The sequence below is a fragment of the Cibotium barometz genome, chromosome 27 (genome assembly GCF_041138505.1).
Source record: "Cibotium barometz isolate CiBa-2024 chromosome 27, ASM4113850v1, whole genome shotgun sequence".
NCBI lineage: Eukaryota > Viridiplantae > Streptophyta > Polypodiopsida > Cyatheales > Cibotiaceae > Cibotium > Cibotium barometz.
The window spans coordinates 20,529,533-20,550,450 of NC_141072.1; the positions used below are offsets into that span (position 1 = coordinate 20,529,533).

The following is a 20,918-nucleotide window of genomic DNA, read 5'->3' on the forward strand; positions in this document are numbered from 1 at the left end:
CAGGCCATCATCGCCCATCATTGCGGGACCTTCTCGTGCCGGCTCAGTTTTACCACCTTGAGCACCATGTCACAATGGCCCATGAGGGATGTATTAGGGCGATATGCGAGCTCTGTGCGCATCTACCTAGATCAGATTTTATAGTTCTAGATTTTTGTTATCTTTCTTTATTACTATTTTGTACCCAGGATGATGTACCTCATGGATATGATGTAACCTTTTGGTCTCATAGGTCATTTTGGCCTTTTGAAGATGGTAATACAACTTTGTTTGTTTGTTTCTTTCTCTTTGTGTCCGATTCTGCATCCGCCGATGTGATTCTGCATCCACGTGTCCGATTCCGCGTTCGCTTGTCCGATTCCGCATCCGCCTGTCCGCTCCCGCGTCCGCTTGTCCCCTTCCGCCTGTCCGTTTCCACTTTCACCTGTCCGATTCCTCTTGGTCGCTCCTGTTTGCTCCCGCTCCCGCTTCCGCTCCCGCTTCCGCTCCCGCTTCCGCTTGCGATTCCGCATGTCCACGTCTTTCGCTTTGTCCGCTTCCGTGTCTGCGTCTGCCCTCTGCCTGTGTCCACCCTGATCGTAAAATGTGGTCCATGTACAGGAGTCCAATGTGCTGACCTGTTTACATAGAAAGGGGGAAATATAGTAATCACATCAGATCAGCGAAATCGACAAACACCATGACTGTCAGATCACTTTTGGTGGGTCTCAGCAACGCAATAAAAGGAATGGAGCTACTCCTAGTACTCGGGAAGGAGACCAATGGACTAGGAGGTCATGCAAAGGAAGGCCTCCCATGCATACATGACATATTGGTGATACAAGAAGAAAGCCATGCCAAGGAATACAAAGCCGAACATCAATAGAATGAAGAGATGATCTGCAAGCTCACCTGAATGGAAAAGAAGATGGAGGGAAAGGATGCCATGATCCAACAAGTTCAAGCCCAAGTGGAGACCCTCAAGAATGATATGACCATCACCATGGACGATCTCAAGAAGGTTATGCCGGAGGAAGGAGAATTGCCCCGTCTAGAGGAGTTAGCCGGGGATATGGAAGCCAAGATTGAAGCGGCCATGCACACTTTCTCCATGGAATGGAAGGACGTGGTCAAGAAGGGCATCAAAAGGAGGCCGAAAAGGATTGGAAGGTGGACACAAGCAAGAGCAAGGGACTTAATGGGGTGGAGATTGTAAATGCAACCATCCAAGAAGAGAAGATGAGACAGGCAAGAAGACTTAATGTGAGAGTGACCGGCATAGTGGAGAAAGAGGGTACCACACTCCAAGAGACGGGAAACAACTGTGCCACAAATTGGGATATAAGGATGAAGATCCAACTCACTTCCTCAAAGCATGGCGGGTAGGGAAGGACCTTTCATGCCCATGGGCGCTTATCCTCCGGTTTGAGAATGAAGTGAAGAGGATTGATTTCTTCAAGAAGAGGGTCATTCTCCGAGGTTTGGAGGGCAGCCCCACCTACCTAGATGAGGACCTCACACAGGCCCAGGTGGAGCACCGGAAACAGCTCATGCCAATAGTACGGGCAGCCCGAGTGGAAGGGAAGAAAAGGGTCTACAGAGATGGCCATGTCATCATTGATGGCAAGGGGATCGCATAGGGATACGTGGCCTGTGAGACATGGATACAACTTGCAGTTTGGAACTGCAATGGAGCACCATGGTCGCGGATGGATGATGTGATCAGGAACACGGACATTATTTTCTTTACAGAGACACACCAGAGCCCTCAGAGAGGTTTGCAACATGTAACAGGATTCCAGTGGGAATCAGCAGGTAGAGCTAGAGGATCGGGAGGAGTGACCATTCTATTTAGAACAGAGCTTCAGTCTACGATCAACATCATCAACAGAGATCCACAGGCCCGTTTTATGTGGGTGAGATTTCAGCTGATAGAGGCCAGGACTATGTACATTGCTGTGTGTTACTTTCCATCAGACACCTCACATTATGCCATGAATACAGAGGAGATAGAGAATGCAGAGGAGATGGAGGAGGTGGAGGAGACCGGAGGAGCTACACCACCATACAGTGCGCTCTCATATGAGATTACAAAGTACCTCAGACTGGGAGAGGTCTTACTAGCAGGAGACTTCAATAGCAGGACGAGGAGCAGACAGTGCACTGCATATGATTTTGAGGGAGATCCCATACAGCTACCTACTCTAGAGGACGAGGACTCTAGATCATGGAGGGTGTCTGCAGATACTAAGCCAGTCAAATACTATGGACGGGAGCTTCCGGAGCTAGGATCACGCCACCGTCTCCTCATCTATAACGGGATGGAGAGATGGCAACAGTCAGGAGGACTTACATGCTTTCCACATGGAGGTGGAAGTAGCACAGTGGACTACATCCTAGGCTCCCGGGAGACAGCTCAGCTCATACACAATTTCTCAGTAACCCCCATACCCATTGGAGCTGATCACACATACTTATCTTTAACCATGATAGCCACCGCCCCTTCCCCCGCCTTAGCACCCACCTCCACCCATCACATCATTGTCCTTTTCACTCATGACCGTGATCACGTATATCATGATACCCTTTACCATGGTCTACTTGACATGGATCCCGCGGCACCTCTAGAGATACTCACATCACAGTTGACTGATCTACTCGACTCCTCTGCCATTGCCAGCTTCCCTCATACCACCCATACCCCCTCTAAAGCTAAATTAGGGATGATGCCCCAGAATGGTTGGTACGACGACGAGTGTCGTGAGACTCGTGCTCGCCTCAAACGACAGAAAGAACTAGGGGAGATCTCTGAGTGTGAAGCTCAAAGATTAAATCGAGTTCTGACTCATTGGAAGAGGAGGAAACACAAAATCGAACAATACTGGGAGTTGTACCAACTATTCTTGAGCATTAACTCGAAAGAGCCTTGGATGCGGTTTTGTGAGCCACGACCACCCACACCCATCATCGATATGACCGCTTGGCATGATTATACAAAGTCCCTCTACCATGTACTAGATCAGCCCCCGTTACCTTCTCCACCCGATCCTCGACCCACTAGTGACCACCTCTACTTTTTTGCCACTTCGAGTATGGTAGAGAAAGCTCTTAAGAGGCTATATCATGGGAGATCCGTAGATCATACAGGGATACGAGGTGAGCACTTCTCTTATGCCTCTACCACCATAGCTCCTTTCCTTGCACATCTCTTCAACAGGGCACTTGTAGAGGGCTTCCCACACATGGAGCATGAATATCATTACCCCCATTCACAAATCAGGTGACCCAATGGACCCCGGGAACTATAAGACTCTCATGGTTGGCCATATTATGGCCAAGATATATGGATCAGTACTTGAGACAGAGCTCAGCTTTGTATCTGAGAGGGAGGGTCTTCGTGCTCCAGGAGCGGTTGGGTTTCGGAGTAACTTCTGCACATTGGATCATATCTTCATCTTGAGGAGCCTGATTGAGCAGCAAGGTCATGGGAGTAGAGACTCTATTGTTGCCTCATGGATTTCTACAAAGCATTCGACACATTGCCATGGGAATGGCTTCTACAGAGAGTGCAGACTCTTGGGGTGCCTTCAGATATGATTTGGGGGATCATTGCTTTATATGAGAGGGTAACAGGACGAACCAGATGCCCAGGTGGTCTGTCAGAGGAGATACATAGTACTATGGGGGTGAAGCAGAGCTGCCCACTCTTCCCGACACTCTCTGGCCTGTACATAGATGAGGTCACGGACTTCATAAACAGAGGAGGAGGGAGTGGTGAATCATTCTTAGGGGTTTTGGTCACTTTACTACTCTATGCAGATGACATCATTCTGATATTTGACTCGCAAGAGGGACTACAGTGCTACATGGACGTCTTAGATGATTTTTGTACACAGAGAGGCCTTTCATTGAACCTTGGGAAAACCAAGGTCATGACCTTTCACACTTCCAGACGGGTTATGAAAGATACAACGATCACATATAGAGGCAGTCAGGTGGAGGTGATACAATCAGATGTATACTTGGGTATTACCTTTACTAGTGATGGGAGCCGTTTCTCCATGAGACAGGCATCACAAGACAGGCTCACCCGAGTTTATGGTGTCCTTGCTTTGATGGAGCGACAGTGTCATTAGGCCCACTTCCAGGAGCTTCGCACCAAAGGATGGCTATTTGACACCTTAGTAACCCCAACGATGATGTATGCAGCACTGATATGGGCCCCTAACCTCTCCACATATGATTGGCGTCAGATGGAGAGACCGCAGCTCCTCGTGATCTCCAGGATGATTTGCAACAAACCATTAGTACCACATGAGATTGTCAGAGCAAAGCTTGTAGTGCCCCCCATGCTGCTCGAGGCTCTATTTCAGACCATAGCCTACATCAGACGCATCAGAGCCATGGGTCGAGAGAGACTACCCCACTTAGCCATGGAGTCCTCACAGAGTATTGCTACAGAGGGCATCACCCTTCATGGTATGTTGTAGTGGATGAGTGGTTCTCAGCACATGGGCTCGACATGGATAGATTACCGCCCTTCCAGTACGATGATGACTCCTCATACTTTACACTCTCCCGAGAGGAGAGGAATATAGTTCTAAGACAAGATTTGATCTAGATGCACACTAGGGAGACTTGGTTTGGTCCCCTTCCCACCAAGATGCAGTACTATAGATATCAATTTCTTAGATTCACAGAGGATGGACTTGTCAGATGACCAAGCTACATGGATGTACACATGTCTCATGCTATGAGGGTGACTATTGGTTAGAGCAGAGTTTCCTCTCACACTCTGGAGATTGAGGTAGGGAGAGCCCTAGAGAGGACAGAGTATGCAAATTATGCCACAGAGAGGTAGAGTCAGAGGAGCATTACATATGCAGATGCCTTGTATATTATGAGATCAAAGGGAGATACCACTGCTTGTTCAAAGAGGGTTTTTGCCCACTTAGCCGGGTGATGGAGTATCCTGATTAGAGATACCTAGGCCTTTTCCTCCTTAGTTACACCGACATACAGAGAGGCTTTTAGAGGTGCAGAGCCAAAGATCCTAGCCACAGATCACCAGCTTCTTTAGGCCTATCAACAAGCCACATCCCCCTCCCAGTGCATCATCTACCTCCTACGACGAGGGCTCACACTACAGAGAGCCTTGGAGATCAGAGCTACTAGGAGATTGCGACTACCCAGATGCAGACCACCACTACTCCATCAGGCCCAGTTTGCCCAGATCCAAGTACGATACCGTAGAGCTATGGAGGAGAGAGTCTAGAGGCTACACCATGGCACAACAGATGTGAGTGTCGTGCTCGCCACATGCCCCAGATTGCATAGTGAGTTGCATATGACTAGGATTAGCTTTTCATTTCAGTTTTTCTTTCCATGATACTCAGGACATGGACATGTTGTATACAGATTTGTCTCGTAGGCCAATCTGGCCTTCCGAAGACGTTAATATATCTTTTCTCTCTTTCTTTCTTTGCATGATGAGATATGCCATGGACATTATTGTATCACTTTGGTCTCATAGGGCCATTGGGTCTTTAGTAGACGCGTAATCTCTCTCTCTGTCTCTCTCTCTCTCTCTTCGCTTTCTGCCGCCGCGCTCCCCTTCGCCCCTTCGCCGCCCCGCCCTTCCTTCGCTTTCTGCCGCCCTACCCCCATAAGCCCCTGCGCCACATCTCTCTCTCTCTCTCTCTCTCTCTCTCTCTCTCTCTCTCTCTTCGCTTTCTGCCGCCCTGCCCCCCTTTGCCCCTGCGCCGCCTTGCCCTGCCCCCCCTTCGCTTTCTGCGCCGCCCCGCCCTTCCCTGCTCTCTCTCTCTCTCTCCCCCTCTCCCTTTTCGCTGTTCGGCCGCCTCTCTTTCCCGCCTGGGCTGGCCCGTCTTTTCGCCTCCCTTTTCCCACCCACCCTTCCTCAGGCCCCCAAGGTAGCAACATAACTCTCTCTCTCTGCTGAATCTCCTCTCTTTCCCTTTCCCCTACATGACTTGAACCCCCCCCTCCCCCCCCCCTCCCCCTCCCCCCCCCCTCCCCCTCCCTGTCGCTGCTGTTTCGCGCTGGTGTCATGGATTAATTTTCAGTGCATTGGCTGTGGGAAGTTCTGCAAAAAGTCATGGCCAAGACCGGGTTTAAAGAGGAGCTCGTGACGGTGGAGGACAAGCTCGGCACAATTATCAAAGAAAACAAGAAGATGGTCGACTCTTCCGTTACCGCAATCATAAACCGCCTCTCCAAACTCGAGAAGGGATTTGACAAAATCCAAGAGCTCGAAGAGAGATCTTCCAAGCAAGAGGCTGAGATTTCAGCCTTAAAGGAGGAACTAGTGGAGGCCAATTTGCTTGCTAAAAGTCAAGCGGCTGAAATCTCAGCCCTCAAAAAGGAGTTGGAAGCCGCTTCAAAAAGCAAGCTTGAGGATGGAAAATTTCAGCCCTCCTTTATTGAACAGCTGAATACCATCAAGGAACAAATGAGGATCATTCGAGAGGAGGAGGAGCAACATAAAGAGAAGACATCTTCATGGGTGGAGGTGATCACAAAGACACAAAAGAAGATGGACGAGGCGAAGAAAAGGATCGAGGTCGCCAAGAAAGGGAAAGGTAAAGAATCGCCACCCATCCCCACTCCCACCATCATCAACATGACCCTTGAAGAGGAGCAAAGGAGGAAGACCCGGGCCTTACATGTACGAGTGTCCGGTTTCAAAGACTGTGATGATGCAGAAGGGGAAACCAAGGAGCTCTTCTCTATGATGGGCATTGAAGCCACGCACACAAAGGCATGGAGAGTGGGAAAGAAGAGAGAAGGTAGTGGCGAATCTTCTAAGGAGAGAGCACTTATCATTTGTTTCCCCTCCATGGAAGCGAAGGACTTCTTGAAGAGACGTCCTACACTCAAGAAGACGGGAATATTTCTTGGAGATGACCTCACACTCTCGCAACTTGCCCACATGAGAGAAGTTATGCCAGAGATAAGGGCAGCCCGAGAGAAAGGGAAAGTGGCCTTCTATAGAGATGGTAGAGTGGTGATTATGGAGAGGCGCTCTTCATGACGGCGCGAGACCTATGGGACTACACTCAAAGTTGCTACTTGGAATTGTAATGGATCTCTACACCTTGATGTAGGGGCTTTTGAGGATAGTTTCACTGGGAGGGACATCATCTTCTACTGTGAGACACATCAGGCTCCTGGACAGTCCATGCCACATGTTAGTGGATACCGATGGGAGACAGCTTGTAGATAGGAGACTCGTTCGGAGCATAGAGGACGGGGCTCAGGAGGAGTGGCAGTATTGTTTAGAGAGGAGCTACAACCACTGATACATATAGTCCGCAGATGAGCAGGCTAGGACATATGGGTTAGACTGAGGGTAGAGACGGGCAGATATCTCTACATTGCTATATGCTATTTTGCTCGTAGTACATCAGTGTATGCATCTCCCTTTTCTATTTTGGATGATGACATTTGGGAGTTCTCTAGGGATGGTGACATCATTCTCTTGGGGGACTTCAATGCCAGGACCGCCCATAACCAGATAGTATTTTATGATACCTCAGAGGAGATGTTGAGGGAGCTTGATGTTAGGGATATGGGCCTATCTAGACTCTCACAGGATGAGGAACATACAGTGTATGGGCGGTATTTGATAGACATGGGGTCTGCACATGGATTGGCCATCTTGAATGGCCTACAGAGATTTCCGACATCGGGTGGTTTCACTAGCTTTCCACATAGGCATGGTGCTAGAACAGTGGACTATGTTATGGCTCAGCCCAGTCTCATTCCCTCTTTTCAGGATTTTATGGTAGGCACTAGGCTGGTTGGAATAGCAGTGGATCATGCTATCTTGTCCTTCACTTCACATTTCAGTACAGCACAGCTCCATTGGGACAGGTCTCCACACATACTCGTTATACCTTTACGAGGGAGACTGACACCGTGTACACGGATGAGATATACAGACGCTTATGTGCCGAGGAGCCGGGACGGCCATTAGATGAGCTCACTCAGATATTGATAGAGACGCTTCATGCTACAGCATCAGAGGCATATCCCCATAGTTAGCCTACATGGAGACGATCTGGGAACATGGCCCAGAACAGTTGGTATGATGAGGAGTGCAGAGAGATGAGGATCAGATTACAGAGAGAGGTGCTCATGGGTGTTACCACTCATAGACAGTCACGTATTACCTTCTGGCACCTAGTGCGACGGAAGAAGAGGGCTTATCTTGCTCAGTTAGAGAGGGATTTGTATCAGTTATTTATGAGTCAGGACTCAGGCGAGGCATGGAGACTATTCCATGAGCATTCACCATCACCAGCCATTACCTCCATAGAGATTTGGGGTGAGTATGCAGCATCCCTGTACACAGCAGCAGGACAGCTGCCCCTGCCAGACCCATCGGAGCCATTCCCAGAGACATGTGCTTTCTTTACTGCTGAGATGGTAAGGAAAGCTATTGACAGGATGAGGACTGGGAGAGCATATGATCATGATGGTTTGGTAGCAGAACACTTTATTCATGCCAGAGATATGCTTGCAGAGCTTATTGCTATGATGTTTAACCGAGCCATGTGTGAGGGTTTTCCTAAGACTTGGAATATGTCCACGATTGTGCCTATCTTCAAGTCAGGGGATCCCATGCTTCATGGGAATTATCGTACCATCATGATTGGTCACACATTGGCTAGATTATATGCATCTATTCTTGAGCAGGAGTTGAGTAGATGGGCAGAGAGAGAGGGCATACGTGCATCAGGGCAGGCAGGGTTTAGGAGAGGTTTCTCCACTCTTGACCATATCTTGACACTCAGAGCTATTATTGAGGAGGGAAGATTATATGGCAGGAGGATTTATTGTTGCTTTGTGGATTTTCGCAAAGCTTTTGACACAGTACCGAGAGCCAGACTTATGCGCAGACTACACGAGATGGGAGTGCCCACAGAGCTGATTTGGGGAATCATGGCTTTATACAGGACAGTTGTGGGGCAGGTACATACTACTCAGGGTATATCTGAGATGGTTCACTCCACTATTGGGGTGAAACAAGGATGCCTCCTTTCTCCCACCTTATTTGGGATGTACGTGGATGAGGTTTTAGACTATGTAGAGCGGGAGGGTGACAGAGGAGCACAGCTAGCAGGGACATGGATTTCGCTGTTATTGTATGCTGATGATATTGTGCTGATCTCAGATTCTCCAGAGGGGATGCAACATCATTTGGATGCATTGCACACGTTTGCATAGGACAGTGGATTGTCTGTTAACCTTGGTAAAACCAAGGTGATGGTGTTTAACACCACAGCACAGTGGGTTAGGAGGTCAGTACCCACCTTTACATATGGTCAGGAGACAGTGGAGTATACAGATGCATATACTTACTTTTCCTTGAGGAGAGCAGCGGAGACCAGATTGACCAGAGCTTATGCAGCATTGGGGAGACTAGAGAGGATGTGTTCGTAGGTTCAGTTTCAGGAACCTCGAACAAAGCTCTGGCTCTTTGACACTTTGGTCACTTCAGCCATGCTGTATGAAGTGGAGATATGGGGACCCTCAGTGGATCACCACAGTCGAGCTGGTAGCACTGATGGATGGAGACGTATGGAGAGGCCCTTGGTTTCTATGATTTTCCGGATGATTATGGCCAAGGCCTACGTACCACATGATATTATTCGTGCAGAGATGGCTGCCCCCCCCATTGGTAGTAGAGGCACTCACTCGATCAGTCTCCTTTATACATAGCACCTGGGCTCTCCCTAGAGACAGATATGCTCGCTTAGCCCTGGAGTCTTCACGACAGTTGGCATCACAGGGAGACGGATCATGTTGGTATGCACAGATGATAGCTTGGTTCCAGCTGCATGGCTTTAGTATGGACAGGCTACCTCCATTTCAGTACTCCCTGGATGAACCCTCCCTCTCTCTGACACGGGCAGAGATTACCAGACTTATCAGGCAGGACTTGATTCAGCTGGACACTAGGACGACATGGATACAGCCGACACATGAGCTTGGTACGAAGATGGCTTTCTATAGAGATCATCATCTCCAGCTCACGCAGGATGGGTTTGTGATTAGACCCAGCTAATGGATACTCATCTTTCTCATGGGGTACGGTGTGCTATTGGTCAGATGCGCACATCCTCACACCAGCTAGAGATTGAGACTGGCAGATTCAGAGGAGTACCAGCTGAGGCCAGGATTTGTCAGCTGTGCCAGATGGAGCCAGAGATAGAGTTACATTACATATGTCACTGTCCAGTATATTATGAGATACGAGGCCGTTTTCACTTCCTGTTTGGAGAGGGTTTCGGACCACTTTCTAGAGTCATGAGATACCAGGATCAGAGATGCCTCGGATTATACTTGCTGGAGCTTCGTAGACATAGAGAGGGTCTCTTGAGAGGGAGGGGATTAGAGAGGGAGAGACACCTACAGAGGCAGATTACAGACTTCTTTCGACCAGAGATTGAGCAGTCAGGCCAGCAGGCATTGCAGCTAGCCCTAGAGTACAGCTGCACTAGAGGTACACTGATTGATCGGGCTATAGAGCTGGGGCGGTCCAGGCGCCCCAAGATGAGAGGCCCATCTCGACACCGGCGGAGACTACAACAGAAGATCAGGACCATACTGGCACGGCATGGGAGACGTCCAGTCAGAGTACTCACCATGGAGGACATTGAGGATATCCGCCATCGACCGATGAGAGACATCTTTGGATAGTGATGTGTATGATGCTTACCTTTGTTGCTGGAATTTTCCTCCTAGATGTTATCCATTAGGAGCTCCTAGTACCGTACTTTTCCTCATAGTTGTTTCAGTTTCAGTTAATTGTTTAGTTGTTTTTAGCTTTTCTTACACAGACATTGTATCAGATCCACCAATTGTTGTAACCTTTTTGGTCTCATAGGTCATTTTGGCCTTTTGAAGATGTTAATATATCATTTGATTTCTCTCTCTCTCTCTCTCTCTTTCTCTCAGGTCGCATGGGCCAAGATGTTCAAAAGACAACATTTGGCATAGCATCTTTATGAATATTTCACCATGCCATATGGGTTCACAAATGCTCGGGCCACACTCAAGTGAATGATGGAACACATCTTTTGTGAGCAGAGAAAGTTTATGGTGTTTTCTTCGATGATATTCTTATCTTCTGAAAGAATGAGGAAGAGCATAAAGCTCAGTTGATTATTGTATTTTAGGAACTCTGCAGACATCAAGTACTCATTTTAATACCAAGAAGAGTGAATCCTTTTTATGAGAGATTCACTATCTTCAGCAAATTGTGTCTAAACAGGGAGTGTGGATAGCTGCTGCAAAGATTGATACAATTCGGGATTGTCCCTATTTGAAAGCAGTGCATCAAATCCATAGCCTCCTTGGATTATGTTCTTACTACGGTAGATTAATACAACATTTTGCATGGATTGCTCCTGCTTTGCATGAGTTGACAACGAAGAAGACAACATTTAAATGGAAAAATGAAGAAAGAGATGCATTTCTCAAGCTTAAGGATGTAACCACAAATGGACCAACGTTCATCATCATTCCAGATTTTACCATTTTAAGGGTGTAAAACTTGAGGTAGAAAGTAATGGAAGACTGCCATTCTCCTCCCTAGGATGATTATAGAGGTATATTGTCCACTACCAGTATGGCTGAATGATATCGCTTTTGGACAGGCATGCGAAAAGATATAGAGGCATATGTGCATGCAAGCATCACCTGTCAAAAGGTAAAATTTGAGAGGCAAAAGACTCCAAGTTTTCTTTAGCTATTGCTATTCTCTCGTGGCCATGAAAAAGTATTGCTATGGACTTTATTATGGACTTGCCGAGGACGCAACAAGGAAATGATGCAATTGGGCTATTGTAGAGAGGTTTAGTAAGCAAGCTGGGGGATAGAGATCTGAGGACTACAAGCCTATTTTGGAGGGATTTGTTTGATAACATGAGCACAAAACTGGACTTCTCATCATCATACAGATGGGCAAACTGAGGGTGCAAATCTAGCCGTGTTTGTTAAAAATTAAGGTGGGAATACAAGTGAGGCATTTATGATAACAAGGATATGATTGCTTGGTATCAAATGATCTTGTACATAGTGCTTATATAGCCATGAGAGGTACACTCAATATGATTGGATACATTGCGAGGACGACATCACTGCTTATGGCATTTGGTGGTGTATTACATCTTTGATCTTAGGCTAAAAGATATTCTATGCAACATAATAAAAAAGTGCTAGGGACTATAAGTTGGGCTTACTGCCAACAAAGCCTCCCTTAAGACAACACTCAATACATGGACTTGGCCGACAACTATCCTCCTTGAAGAAACAATGACATAGAGCCGTCCTTTTTATAACAATAGGGTGTGTGTACTCTTTCCTTACAATAATTAAGGGAATGGAGAAAAACAAAGGCTTAAAATCCAAAAAAAGAGTGTACAAAAGAGTTAAAATGCATAGGAATCATCGAAGTTCTCAATGCCACTTCTTGCCACAAAGTGGCTCTCCTCTGCCTCAACAATGTGAGCCTTCTCCTTTTTTCCGTCTTTCTTTTTCTTGAGGTAACACCTGCTAGATGGGTGGTTGGTTTTCCCACAATGAGAGCATGGATTGTTTATGAAGCAGTCTTTGGATGAGTGATTGTTCCGTAATGAGCAATTATTCTGCTTATAATGGTTACTTGGACATGCTCTAGTTTGGGTGGCAATGATGTCCGATTGCCCAAGGAACAAGATTTGTATTTGGGTGGCAACGATGCCAGATATCTTGGAGTTCGCAGTCGAGCGGTCAGTGCAACTAGATGGCCCAGATGACTATATTGGATTTCATACTCGGGTGGTCAATGCGGCCACATGGCCCAGATGACTATTGATGAACTCTCGGTTGGTCCTAGTGACCAAATAGCCTTGAGCGAACTCTTGGGCGGTCTTAATGACGAGATGGCCTTGAGCGATAGTTTGAGCGGTGTTCCTCGGGAGCCAGATAGCTCAGCATGGTTTTTGATGAAATGAGACAGGACAATCCATGAACAGGAGGATCATTACTTGTACATTGCATACTGATGTATATTTGAATTTCTTTGACTTTGTGTGCTGTTTTTGATGTGTGGACAATGCTTGGATTTATGGCATGTGATAGTCCACTAGGCTCCAGACTACCTGGCCAGTACGTAGAGTACCATGTAGATGTGAATGATGCATACTTGTTTGTTTACTAGCTTCTGTCTAGTTTTGGTAGAGGGTAAGTATGAATTTATTATATCTAACACATGTGATGGGCCCTCAAGAAGTACCATCAAGAACAAAGACATTGGTCAAAGATACAACATAGAGATATTGCGTGATGAGCAGATGACATCACAGATACGGGAAAAGATGAGATGCACAAGCTCACCCGACAGGGCTAGTACTAGGGAATATTTGAAACATATGGATGTACCTGATGTACTTAGAACACATGGATATACAGGAATATATGGATGTACTTCGAACACATGGATATAAATGGAACATATGGATGTACGTGGAACACTTGCAGTACGCAGTTGAGGACAACCGTGATGTAAGAGGGAGAGAATGTAACTATTTGGCCCTCCTAGCTCTATTTCACATGATGGAACACATGCATGGACACGAGGGCAGGTTGATGAAAGCATGGGAACAGGAATCATGAAGTTGGCTCAAGAAAACGCACCAATCTTAGTACAAAAGCAAAAAGTCAAACTGGGTTGACCGCAAGCCAAGGGCACCATTAGAAGGAGACTGAGCCGGACCAAAAAGCTAAAAGCCACTTCTCCATAAAGCAGTTCCAGGGCCAAAAAGCAAGGCCTTGAAGTGAGAAAAGCAAAGCACAACAACTTTATTAAAAGATAGGTAATATTTTATTAATAATAAAAGTGAATAAAAAACAAAAGCAAAGAGTAAAAGGCAAAAGCCAAAGCATGGACAAGCTTTTGGCAAAAAGCAAGGCTTTCCCAAGGTATGAAAGAAGCTAGAGCCCTCTTGTTTGGGCATCAAGTGCATAAAGTTGTGGAGACCATCATCTTCATCATCTACCTCACCACTAGTTTCATCTCCTTGCGCCACCTCCGCCTAGCTCAGTCCAACCGCTGCTGCATAGAGCCGCTGCCGCCCAGCTCAGCCTTTGTGCAGCCGCCTCCGCCCAACTCCGCCGGCGTCCAGCGCTGCCCCCGCTGTCGTCTGTGTTGCTCCTTGCCGCCACTGCCCTGTGCCGTCAACGCTGTTCTTAGCCACCAAGGTTGTCACGTTGTTGTCTTCCACTTTTTGGCAAGAGATTTGACTCCTGATTCATAAATCCGCTCACAGGGTCAAGGGTTCCATCGCCAACTTGGTGTTTGCTTTTTCGAGAAGCTTCTTGAGGATCTTTCTACATATTAGGTATTGAGTTTTCTTGGGCATCATTGAGATTTGGGATTTGATATTTGGACTTGGACTTCGGATTTGGACTTGGAACTTGGACGTGGGATTTGGATTTGGATTTGGTACTAGCCCGGTGAGAGATACTTGTGGATCATCGCCGTGGTGTGCTCGGTGTCAGGCGTTTTTCTGAGAGATATTTTGGGCTTGTGTACATATGGATGCATGGCCTGTGTGAGAGTTTTGCTCGGGAACGCCTTGGCAGATGTACAGAGAGAATGGTTTGGCTATAGGCTTTGTACAGGCCTGTTCGGAGTAAGGTCAGCTGCAGGTGGTATCAGCTGTTTGGCAGCTTTGGAAATGTGTGCGTGTCCAAGTATCCATGGGCACTCGAAGCTGTATTTGAAGAGTATGTGGAGACATGGGCAATTTACGATGAAGGAATGTAGCTTTGAGCACGGGGTGTGAAATGGAAGATATTTGGGGTGGCCATCTCTTAGGCCTTAAACAAAATAAAAAATAATGATAAACGTGGCCACAAGTGAGGAGACCACATGGAGGTTTCTGAAGCCGCCAGCGAGGAGCTCCAGAAGGCTGGCGAAGACGCAAAAGTGGGAAGTAGTGGTCGCCTCGTTGATACAAGCTGGCGGGTAAGCGAGAAGAAGACGGTTCTGCAGGCACCGACCAGGGGGTGAAAATGAAGACAGAGAGAGTGGCCGCCTGGTAGCTAGAAGGCGTGGCCAGTGATACTGCAGAGGGAGAGACCTCTCTGGAGAGCAGGTTGTGGCCGCCTTGGGAGCAAGGAGCCGCTCTGGTGCAGCTGCAGGCCTAGAAGACGGCTCTGGTTCAGGTGTAACAAGCGAAGAAGAGGTGGCCGCTTCGAAAGGGGGGGGCCTCTGGTTTGCACAGACGCAAAGATTTCAAAAGGTGGCGGCCTCGTTAAAAAACAGGCTTGAGGCTGTGAGACTGGCGACTTGTAGAGGAGTCAGAAGAGTAGCTTTGGTTTTTTTTGCTTGGGCCGACCTGAGGTGGCTGCCGTCTAAGAGAGGGAGAGCTGGGTCTCTGTTTTAGTTGAAGGCGGAGGCTGGTGCCAACTAGAGGGAGAGCCGGCAGAGCAGGTTGGTGAGCATGCTGTTTGCTGCAGAGGAGTCAGAAGAGTAGCTTTGGTTTTTTTTGCTTGGGCCGACCTGAGGTGGCTGCCGTCTAAGAGAGGGAGAGCTGGGTCTCTGTTTTAGTTGAAGGCGGAGGCTGGTGCCAACTAGAGGGAGAGCCGGCAGAGCAGGTTGGTGAGCATGCTGTTTGCTGCAGAGGAGTGGCTTTGTGTTTTGTTGAGGTTGGCTGCAGGTGGGTGACGACAGCTGGGGGGGACGTCAATTTTGCAGGCCGGGAATTCAAGGGAAACAAGGCGCCAGGAGGTTTTAGCGCTGACGGGAGTTGATAGCACGAGGGATACGGAAGAATAAGGGTGATCGCCTGGACAGTGGGAGGCAGACGGGCTCGTGTGGGTGAGCTGCAGGTCGGAGGTGTGTTGGCCGCCTCGTTGAAGGAAGGCAACTGGCGGGTAAGCTGCAGGCGCTAGGGAGCCATCTCAAGGAGTTGCCGTGTGGGCAAAGCGTGGAGAGCGAAGAGAATAAGGGTGGTCGCCTTGTGCAAAAAGACACTTAGGTGAAGCCAGTTGGTGGTGCAGATGAGACTGGTAGCTGTAGAGAAGCTGGGCGACACCGAAACTGGGAGCAGGCGGTGACTTGGAGCAGAGAAAGAGATGTGGTAGCTGCCTTGTTTCGAGGCCTCTGGTGTGAAACCAAGAGAAAGCTTTGGGCAGTGTGTGTAAGTTGTTTGCTGTGAGTGTGTAATAAAAGGAGAATGCGAGGAAGAGTGGGTTGAAGCTTGTCAATTGATAAAATTTGTGTGTGATGGATGACCCCTTGTAAATGGACAATAGGGTTTGTGTTGATGATATGTGAGTGGCTTAGCCTTGCTGAGAGATAAATGGCCTTGATAATGAGATATGTGAGCTGTTGAAGCTGTCTTTTCTTTGGTATCTCTGTGTGGTGTTTTGAGAGATTTCTGTTTCCAGCATTGTGCTGGTGGTGCCCCTTGTGTTTGTTGTGTCTTCGAAGGCTGCTGGGTAGGTAGCTATAGAGGCATTTCTTCTTTTTCCAGCCTCGCGACAGTTTTTTGGTGCCCCCTCTGAGGATCTTTCTTCAGGTTCCTTCAGTTTACAGGTTGCAACCGTGGCGTTTGCTTATCCATAATTTGACGGTGATAAGAATGAGGATGTAGAGGATTTCATGGAGCAAATGGAGGTAGCATGTATTACCAAGCATGTGGATAATCCGGATCAAATTTTAAGGCTCTTCCAGATCTTTTTGAAGGGCACAACGGGTACATGGCTTCGAGGGTTTGAAGCAAAAAGAATGATTGGTAGCCCATCTGGAATGACGATGGTGGAAAACCTGAGAGAAGCCCTTACAAAGGAGTTTCAAAGAAGAGAAGATCCCAATGACGTTTGGCAGGAGCTCTAGCAGCTGAAGCAAGGTGAAAGCCAAAGTGTGGCAAGTTATGTTACAATTTTTAGTGAGCTATGGACAAGATGGTGTTTAGCTCTTGAAACAGAAGTTTCCCCCATGTTTGTGAAGAAGATGCGATTCATAGTAGGTTTGAAGCAAATTTTGTTGGTAAAAGTGGACTTGAAGCAACCTTGTACTTATGAAGAGGCGGTGAGGATTGTGGAAGAGAAAGAATGGAAGCTGAAGAAAGTGGAGGATTATGGGATGATCAAGGAAGATGAAGTAGTCAAGAATGGTTGTCTTGATGTAAATATGGTCCAGGTTGATTTTGTGCAACAAACACCTACTATGTACCAACAAAGTGGCAGGGGAATTTACCAGGTAAATCCTAAGGTAGTCGCCAAGGATTTTGGGCAGTTTAATAAGAGCACTGTGAAGTCTATAGCGGTGGATGTTATGTCAGCTTATGGTTATGAGAATTACCAGATTTCTGATAATGTTTCCACTAGTCAGGGTGTGTTAAGTAATGTTATTTATGCTTCTAAAGTTCAAGCAGAGAAAATTCTTGCAGAGAATAAGGTTTTGCCAATCATAGGCAGAGATTTAGATGTCGGCAGATGCTTCTCTTGGCTTAAAGAGCCAGTTCAGGAACCTAAGGGGAGGAGGGGAGAGACAGAAGATGGTTTACAAGAAGAGGATGGAGTGGAAGAGCAAGTAAACGAAGAGATTGAAGGAGATGGACTGCAAATGGAGGATCTAGCACGATTTGACACGAGGGGTGAGACAAGGGAAAATCTTGAGCCTGAAGAAGAACCAAAGGTGGTTGGCAATGAGGAAGTAGAGGACAAGATGATGCTTGAAGCACCTTCGGAAATGAGTCTCTCTTCCGAAGAGGACAGTGGAAGTGGAAAGCTGGTCACGAATGATCCGGTGAGTGAGAGCAATGTTTTTCTGCTGGATTCTGGGAATTTTCTTATTGAACCAGTTGAAGAAGAACTAATGCTTGAGCAACCCGGCATGTGGGAGCCAGAGTCAGGTGAATTTGGGGTTATGAGGTCTGGGAATGCTATGCTGGAAAAAGACGGAAATTTTTTCACAACACTGAATGCTTATGAGCCAGGTAATCAAAGATCCAAGGATTTGGGTTGCAAAATGTTAATGCATATGCTTTTGACTGTGGCTGTGCAGTGGGCAAGTAAGGCCCAAGTATGTTTGGAATTGACCCAAGGAGAAAAAGATGTGGATGAGGGTTATGCAGACCCGGTTTTTGGTGATGCTAACAGTGTGCATGATGAGGATAGTCGCAATGGTGTGATGCCATTAGTTTTGAATGAAAGGAACTCCCAATTGGTATATCACCTAGATGAACTAGATGGGCAGGCGTGTATAATTGGAAGAGACATGCAACAATGGCCATTTGAGCCTGGAGGCTGACAGTTTATGGATACTAACTGCTAGGATATGAATGTCCTGCAGGCTAGGTTGTTGGCAAAGTATGTCAGGCGTTTTTCTGAGAGATATTTTGGACTTGTGTACATATGGATGCATGGCCTGTGTGAGAGTTTTGCTCGGGAACGCCTTGGCAGATGTACAGAGAGAATGGTTTGGTTGTAGGCTTTGTACAGGCCTGTTCGGAGTAAGGTCAGCTGTGCAGGTGGTATCAGCTGTTTGGCAGCTCTGGAAATGTGTGTGTGTCCAAGTATCCATGGGCACTCGAAGCTGTATTTGAAGAGTATGTGGAGACATGGGCAATTTACGATGAAGGAATGTAGCTTTGAGCACGGGGTGTGAAATGGAAGATATTTGGGGTGGCCATCTCTTAGGCCTTAAACAAAATAAAAAATAATGATAAACGTGGCCACAAGTGAGGAGACCACGGAGGTTTCTGAAGCCGCCAGCGAGGAGCTCCAGAAGGCTGGCGAAGACGCAAAAGCGGGAAGTAGTGGTCGCCTCGTTGATACAAGCTGGCGGGTAAGCGAGAAGAAGACGGTTCTACAGGCATTGACCAGGGGGTGAAAATGAAGACAGAGAGAGTGGCCGCCTGGTAGCTAGAAGGCGTGGCCAGTGATACTGCAGAGGAAGAGACCTCTTTGGAGAGCAGGTTGTGGCCGCCTTGGGAGCAAGGAGCCGCTCTGGTGCAGCTGCAGGATTAGAAGACGGCTCTGGTTCAGGTGTAACAAGCGAAGAAGAGGTGGCTGCTTCGAAAGGGGGGGGCCTCTGGTCTGCACAGACGCAAAGGTTTCAAAAGGTGGCGGCCTCGTTAAAGAACAGGCTTGAGGCTGTGAGACTGGCGACTTGCAGAGGAGTCAGAAGAGTAGCTTTGGTTTTTTTTGCTTGGGCCGACCTGAGGTGGCTGCCGTCTAAGAGAGGGAGAGCTGGGTCTCTGTTTTAGTTGAAGGCGGAGGCTGGTGCCAACTAGAGGGAGAGCCGGCAGAGCAGGTTGGTGAGCACGCTGTTTGCTGCAGAGGAGTCAGAAGAGTAGCTTTGGTTTTTTTTTGCTTGGGCCGACCTGAGGTGGCTGCCGTCTAAGAGAGGGAGAGCTGGGTCTCTGTTTTAGTTGAAGGCGGAGGCTGGTGCCAACTAGAGGGAGAGCCGGCAGAGCAGGTTGGTGAGCACGCTGTTTGCTGCAGAGGAGTGGCTTTGTGTTTTGTCGAGGTTGGCTGCAGGTGGGTGACGACAGCTGGGGGGACGTCAACTGCAGGCCGGGAATTCAAGGGAAACAAGGCGCTAGGAGGTTTTAGCGCTGACGGGAGTTGATAGCACGAGGGATACGGAAGAATAAGGGTGATCGCCTGGACAGTGGGAGGCAGACGGGCTCGTGTGGGTGAGCTGCAGGTCGCAGGTGTGTTGGCCGCCTCGTTGAAGGAAGGCAACTGGTGGGTAAGCTGCAGGCACTAGGGAGCCATCTCAAGGAGTTGCCGTGTGGGCAAAGCGTGGAGAGCGAAGAGAATAAGGGTGGTCGCCTTGTGCAAAAAGACACTTAGGTGAAGCCAGCTGGTGGTGCAGATGAGACTGGCAGTTGTAGAGAAGCTGGGCGACACCGAAACTGGGAGCAGGTGGTGACTTGGAGCAGAGAAAGAGATGTGGTAGCTGCCTTGTTTCGAGGCCTCTGGTGTGAAACCAAGAGAAAGCTTTGGGCAGTGTGTGTAAGTTGTTTGCTGTGAGTGTGTAATAAAAGGAGAATGCGAGGAAGAGTGGGTTGAAGCTTGTCAATTGATAAAATTTATGTGTGATGGATGACCCCTTGTAAATGGACAATAGGGTTTGTGTTGATGATATGTGAGTGGCTTAGCCTTGCTGAGAGATAAATGGCCTTGATAATGAGATATGTGAGCTGTTGAAGCTGTCTTTTCTTTGGTATCTCTGTGTGGTGTTTTGAGAGATTTCTGTTTCCAGCATTGTGCTGGTGGTGCCCCTTGTGTTTTATGTGTCTTCGAAGGCTGCTGGGTAGGTAGCTATAGAGGCATTTCTTCTTTTTCCGGCCTCCCGACACTCGGCATTAGAGATCTTGTGCCTTGACATCGACATTGACTTGGAACTCCTACATAGGCATATTTGTTTGTTTTGTATTCATTGATTGTATTGAGCCTGGCTAGCGTGCCCGTCGATTGTTCCTGAATAAATTCCTGAAAGGGGGCGGGGCCTGTTGCCTACTCAGTGTGGTGTACTGTCCAAGATCCCTATACCCTTCTTTCTCTCTGCCCCCTCTCTCTCTCTCTCTCTATATATATATATATATATGTATATATGTATGTATGTATATGTATGTATGTACATGTACATGTACATGTACATGTATATGTATGTGTGTATGTGTGTATGTGTGTGTGTGTGTGTGTGTGTGTGTGTGTATATGAACTGTGGTGGTGAGCGAACCTGTGTGACTGTCCTCGCCTGCGTCGCTGCTCGACTCTGATCGCCTGCGACTTACCTTTTGTGAGCCTGCAATTTCGTCTCTCCCTCCTCCTACTCTGTGTGTGTATGTGTGTGTGTGTGTGTGTTAGCTAATTCCTTCCTGCCTGCTGGTGCTAAATCTTACCCG

At 47.7% G+C, this 20,918-nt stretch overlaps 1 protein-coding gene and 1 long non-coding RNA gene across 5 annotated transcripts in view; both read left to right on the forward strand.

Annotated features, from left to right (window-relative positions):
- Nucleotides 1-20,918, forward strand: part of LOC147623157 (inositol hexakisphosphate and diphosphoinositol-pentakisphosphate kinase VIP2-like) — a 252,107-nt gene that overhangs the window by 151,152 nt on the left and 80,037 nt on the right. The window lies entirely within an intron of this gene.
- The window catches only part of LOC147623158 (uncharacterized), a 78,715-nt gene that overhangs the window by 17,813 nt on the left and 39,984 nt on the right, over nt 1-20,918 (forward strand). The gene's annotated exons all lie outside the window — the stretch shown is intronic.